The sequence below is a fragment of the Garra rufa genome, chromosome 2, assembly GCF_049309525.1.
Source record: "Garra rufa chromosome 2, GarRuf1.0, whole genome shotgun sequence".
NCBI classification, from domain to species: domain Eukaryota; kingdom Metazoa; phylum Chordata; class Actinopteri; order Cypriniformes; family Cyprinidae; genus Garra; species Garra rufa.
The window spans coordinates 32,104,808-32,111,331 of NC_133362.1; the positions used below are offsets into that span (position 1 = coordinate 32,104,808).

Genomic DNA, 6,524 nt, shown 5'->3' on the forward strand with positions numbered 1-6,524 from the left:
CCTTAACTTTGCAAATTGCAGTATTGCATTAGTATTGCATCCTTCTCATGGGCATTTAATAGTTTTTGACTTTTCAGTCTGAGGTAAATCTCTTTTTTGGCTCATTTTATCCGTAAAAGAAAATGTGCCTAATAATTCTGCACACCTGAAAATAAGGAGTTTTTCACTTCCAGCCTTCATGGACAATTATATATCAATTATAAATAATTAAATACAAAATGAATAGTAGTTATTAAGATTGATGTGGTTTGGAATTATTCAAATGTGCTTGGGAAAAAAATATGACAAGAATATCAACTTGCCTAATAATTCTGCACTCCCTGTAATATTAAATAATATATTTAAAAAATTATATACAGTTTTATATAGTGAATATAGTTAATTTATAGCTAGTTTAATACTACTTCTACTAATAATAAATTAGTAAAATAAAATATTTAAAAATGTTAAAATAACACCTTTTATATTATTATGCTATATTTATTATATTATATTATAATATATTCATAAATTCTAACAAAATGGTTTATATATTATATATAGTTATATAACTAATTTACTGCTACTACTACTACTACTACTACTCATAATAAATAATATAAAAATAAAATATTTTAAAATATTAAATAACACCTTTTATTGTATATTATATTATATATATTCTAACAAAATATTTTAGATTATATATTCTTTATATATAGATAGTTATTATGTAACTAATTTAATACTACTTCTAATAAATAAATAATAATATAACATTAAATATTTTAAAATATAAAATAACACCTTTTATATTAATATATTATATATTCTAACAAAATATTTGATATATTATATATTTTTATATACTGAGTATAGTTAATAGATAACTAATTTAATACTACTACTGATAAATAATATAAAAAATTAAATACTTCAAAATATCAAACAACATATATTATATTATATTATATATTCTAACAAAATATTTCGTATATTATGTATTTTATGTACTGAATACATTTAATATACAACAAGATTAATACTACTACTACTGCTAATATTAAATATTATAAAAAATATGAAATAAAACATTTTATATTATATTATATAATTCATATATTCTAGCAAAATATTTTATATATTATATATTTTTATATACTGAATATAGTTAATATATAATTTAATTTACCTAACTATTACAAATAATATATCAAATAAAAATTAAATCTTTTAAAATATAACACAATTTATATTATATTATATTATATTATATTTATTATACTACTACTACTACTACTAATAATAATAATAATAAATAATATAAAATTAAATATTTTAAAATATAAAACAACACATTTTATATTGTATATTATTACATAATATATTCTAACAAAATATTTTTTACATTATACATTTTCATATACAGAATATAATTAATATCTAACTAATTTACCACTACTACTAATCAATAATATAAAAATATAAAACAACACATTATATTATATTATATTATATTCTGACAAAATATTTTATATATCATATATTTTTATTTTTTAATATAGTTAATATATAACTAATTTACCACCATAATAAATAATATAAAAAATTTAAATATACAAATAACATGTTTTATATTATATTATATTATTTTATATTATATTATATTGATCATAATTCAAAATTAAATTTAAATTTTCATAGGTAAAAATCTAATTTTTTTTAATTTATTTTAAATATTAAATAATTTTATATTTTAAATATGTTGTAGCTGTAGCACTGTACTTTGTAAAATCTACCCTTACTGGGTTTTACTAGTTTTACTAGTTTTTCATGGTCATGGAAGTTATTGTTTAAGCCTTCTATAATTTCCATTCTGCATTTTCAAAACAGTGTGCATTTTAATGTTTTTACCTTATAGACTTCTATTAAAATTGTTTACTGCAAACACAATTGTAGTTTTTTGCAAAAAAGGTATTTTGCAAAAACATTTAACTTTTTATTGGGATGCTCTTTATAAGGATGCGGCTAAATATTTTCCTGCGGTTTAAGAAGCAGTCAATAGAGATTGTAATAAATCCAGAATGTTTCTTTAAAAAATATTTTGTGACATTATCTAATTTTTTATAAATGAGTAAGCTGAGTCAGGGTAAAGGAGTGGTGGGACAGAAAGAGAAGAGCTTGAGAAAAAGAAAGAAGAGAAGAAGAATAGGATTCCTGTAGGGATAAAAAGGCAAGGGAAACGTCTCTCTCAGCACGGATAAATATTTGGGATAAGCCTGGTTTTCTCATGTAAAGTGGGTCCAAGCCCTAAATCCAGAGTCCGCACACACACAAGTGGTCAAATTTAACTACGTTAAGAGCTGTAGATTAGCTCTTTCTCTCTCTCTGCTATCTCTATCTCTCTTTCTCTCTCCCTGTCATATTCCTACTCACTCTCACACATCACAAACAATAGCACACACTCATGTGTGAAATGAGCTTCACGAACACACACACACACACACACACACACACACACACACACACACACACACACACACACACACACACACACACACACAGCACCTCACAATACATGTGCTGGCATCCTAATCCAGCCTTAGAGAGCGGTCTGGAACGGACCCTCTTTCAGGACTCCAGAGGAAGGGGAGGAGAAGAACGGAGTTCATTGACAACAGTTGCATTTGAGTGAGGATTTGGTTGATGATTTCATAAGGAATGCTCGAGTGAGCAGCAATGGACCCCCGGCCCCTCCTTCTCCTCATCTCTGGTCATTTACTCTGCTGGGGGCATTTGTCCTCAAAAAGCCCCCCTCCAGAAACTTTATTTTTCTGCCCAAGTATAATAGACAGAACCCCTTCTGCCTTCCTCCACACACTGCTATTTCAGTCCTTTCACATATCCACAATTACACTCCTCCTCCACACACAATGCCATTATCTGTTATGAGTAGGTTTTGTATGATAAGTCATGTCTCAGGCTATTAGCATCCTCATAAATTCATAAATTGCATCATAAATTCCTTCTCAGTAGCAGATGACTATTTACAGAAGCACGTCACGGCAAAGTGACAGCTGGTTAGAGCTAGTTATATTCAGACAGTCTGCTCTGCTTGACCTATTCATCTGCTAATAACACAATATTCATTAGAAATGTATGCATATCATTCTGTCACTATTGCATTTATGCAAACAAAATGGTTAAATTAACAAATGTAAGTAATGCATTTATATTTGACAATTGTGCTATAAATCTCAAATACATCGTCCTCCATAGTTTTTAAACTGTGCCTTAATTTCGGGTTTGGTTGTACTTTTTTGCACTCATTAGTGGTCCGTATGAAAGCCTGTTTCTGCCACTGAATAAAAAATGTAACTACTAATCTATCTTGAAACTAGTTGTTATAAACTCGCAATTCTGAAATATAACCACTCAATTTTGAATTGTGAGATAACCCTAACGCTCACTTTTTTTCCTCGCGAGTTTATATCTCACAATTCTGACTTAACAATTCGCATTTCTGAGAAAAAAGTCACAATTGCGACATATAAGCTCGCAATTCTGAGAGACAGTCAGAATTGTGAGTTAATATCTCATAATTCTGACTTTATTTCAAAGAATTGTGACTCTATTTCTCAGAATTGCGAGTTTATGTCTGTCAATTCTGAGAAATAAACTCGCAATTGCAAGAAATAAAGTCAGAATTGTGAGATAAAAACGGACTTTTTTCTTGCAATTCTGACTTTTTTGCTTGCAATTGCTACACAGCAAATTCTGGTCTTTGGAATAAACTCCCTGGTAGTTAAAATCAACTCAATCTGAGTGTACATGCGTGACCATCAAATAGACTCCAGCGCAGAGTTAAAATAACTCCGCTCTTGGAGTTGAATTTTTAACACTCTCTCAGAGTTAAATTTTAACACTTTCTGGAGTTAAAATATTAATAATTTGGAGAGTAATTTTAACTCTAAAATTTAGTTAATTATAATTTAAACTCTTTAACCAGTGTTAAAAACACAATATGTTTTATGTGGAAATGACTACACTGAAAGCCATACTCTCAACTTTCTGCTTTTATTTGAGGAAATACATAGATTGGATTTAGAAATTCCATGCATGTAAACACTTTGAAATTAACTGCTGTCATAAAATACTGTAAAATCTAACAGCAAAACATTTACATTTAATATGTCTGCAGTGCCAACAGGAAATGTTTAGTAAAATTGTATACAGCATAGTCAACAACACATCATTGCATTATATAAAATCAAGCCTGAATGATTATAAAATGAGGTAGATATAAATCAGATGAAGTAACAAGAAAAAATCCACAGTGATACCAGGATACATTCCATGAGGACAGAACTTAACATTTTGCTTAAATAAGAAAATTATTGCTTGTTCAACTGCCTTGCTCTCAGTTCTTTGACTTCAGTTGTACCTATATCAATATTATATACATTTGTCTGTAAAAAAAAAAAAATATATGTACAGGCTGGACAGAGCATCATGATACTTTACTTTACTTGAACAGCTCTTCAACAATACCCAAGGATGTACATGACTGACAAGGCGAAACTTCTCTGTCCAAGACAATGTAAAAGGTGGAAACCTGTGCTTTTGATGTCCCTGAGGCAAGAAGATATGGCTGAGGGTTTTTCTTTAGTGGCCAGGTGATGGTCATCAAGACTTTGGCATGACTGAAACACAAGATAAACATCCCTTTATAAACAATAGGCATTAAAGGAAGAGTCCACTTCCAGAACAAAAAATACAGATAATTTACTCACCTGCTTGTCATCCAAGAGGTTCATGTATTTCTTTTCTTTCTTCAGTCACAAAGAAATTGTTTTTTTAAGAAAAACATTCATTTCACAGCATTTCTCTCCATATAACTTAAATGGTGCTTGCGAGTTTGAATTTCAGAATTGCAGTTTCAATGCAACTTCAAATGGCTCTAAACCATCCCAGCCGGGGAAGAAGGGTCTTATCTAGCAAAACAATGTGTTACTTTCATTAATAAATTAATATTTGTGCACGTCTTAACCACAAATGCTCATCTTGTCTAGCTGTGCATTGAGCATACGTACTTTGTGCACTCTGGTTCAAGACAGTTAGGGTACGTCAAAAAACTACCATCTCAGTTTCATCCATATCTAACTTCCAAATTGTCCTACATCGCTGTAGAAGTACCGACCCAGTGTTTACAAAGTGAACGTGCAAAGATGATCAAATGCCCTTTGCAACAAAAAAAGAAAGAAAAAAAAGGTTGAACATCAATGATAAAATGAGAAGAGTTTTTCGATATACTCTAAATGTATTGAACCAGAGTGCACAGAGTATGCATGTGCATCGCAGAGGTAGACAAGACCAGCATTTGAGGTTAAAAACTGTAATATAAATGTATTCAACCCGTTAAGCACCACAGAAATCCACTATGTTGAGAAAAATCCTGCAATGCTTTCCTCATAAAACACTATTTCTTTATGACTGATGAAAGAAAGACATGAACATCTTGGATGACTGGATGAGTGAATTAATTCAAGCTAAATATTTGGAACATAATAGTGTTGTCTAAACAAACCTTTTCACCAGATGATATGTTGCCTCTTCAAAATTGATCTTCATGGCCTTAATTACTTTCCAAGTGTTCAATTTTTCCAGGATCCTTGTAGCAACCACTATTTCAAGCATCCGTGATAACTCTTGTAAATCTAAAAAAAAAAAAAAACGATAATTGTTCAGACAAATGTAACAATATATATATATATATATATTTTCCAATAAAATTTTGAAATATTATTTAACCCTTACCAGTCCTTTGACATCCAAGAAGCAAGAAAACGTGTAGTACATCAGCTGAGCCCTAGTCATCTGTGATTTTCAGTGTCGTTTTCTGGTATCAAAAACTTCTGTTGGACTACACAATAACATCAACAACATGTTATTAACAAAACAAATCATAAAATTACAGTCACTTACTCTTTATTAACTGATTACTAAACATATAACTCACCTGAATTGAGAAAATCTGAGAAACAAATTTCGTCCAGTTTTACTACTACTTCCCTCCATCCTGCACTTGTCAACATCCTGACAAAGAAGAGAAAACATGTAATTTAAAATAACCTCTAATGTTAGTGTGATTGAAAATGCAAAATGTTTAATATGAAAGCCACGAACTCTCATTAAGACACGAGTCACTACTAAAACATTTGTAACGTTAGCCGTTATGACTCAAAACATTACAGGCATAACTTTAACGTTACACGTTCATGGATAAACTATGATGTTTTAAGCCAGGGTAACGTTAGACACTTCAGTTTACTGACATTGCTAGATATTACCTCGTCTCGTAGGCATTACTTTATGGAAGCTTAACAGAATGTTTCTTGAGCGAGTCACTACTTAAATTTGACAGCAAAACACTCGTTTACAAAAATAAGGTGAACAGAAAGACGTTAGCTAATATTAGCTTGTTCACATCGGGAAAAAAAGTCCGCTCAAAACAGCCATGTTTTGCATCGGAGATTCATTCAACA

The 6,524-nt window shown here is 29.9% G+C and overlaps 1 long non-coding RNA gene across 1 annotated transcript; it reads right to left on the minus strand.

Annotated features, from left to right (window-relative positions):
* Nucleotides 1–4,200: 4,200 nt before the first annotated feature.
* LOC141325124 (uncharacterized) lies at nt 4,201–6,010 on the minus strand. Its single transcript, XR_012353742.1, has 3 exons — nt 5,797–6,010; nt 5,567–5,696; nt 4,201–4,682 (listed from the first exon to the last, which is right to left on the minus strand). It is a non-coding gene; the product is annotated as an uncharacterized lncRNA (long non-coding RNA).
* Between the last annotated feature and the right edge of the window lie 514 nt (nt 6,011–6,524).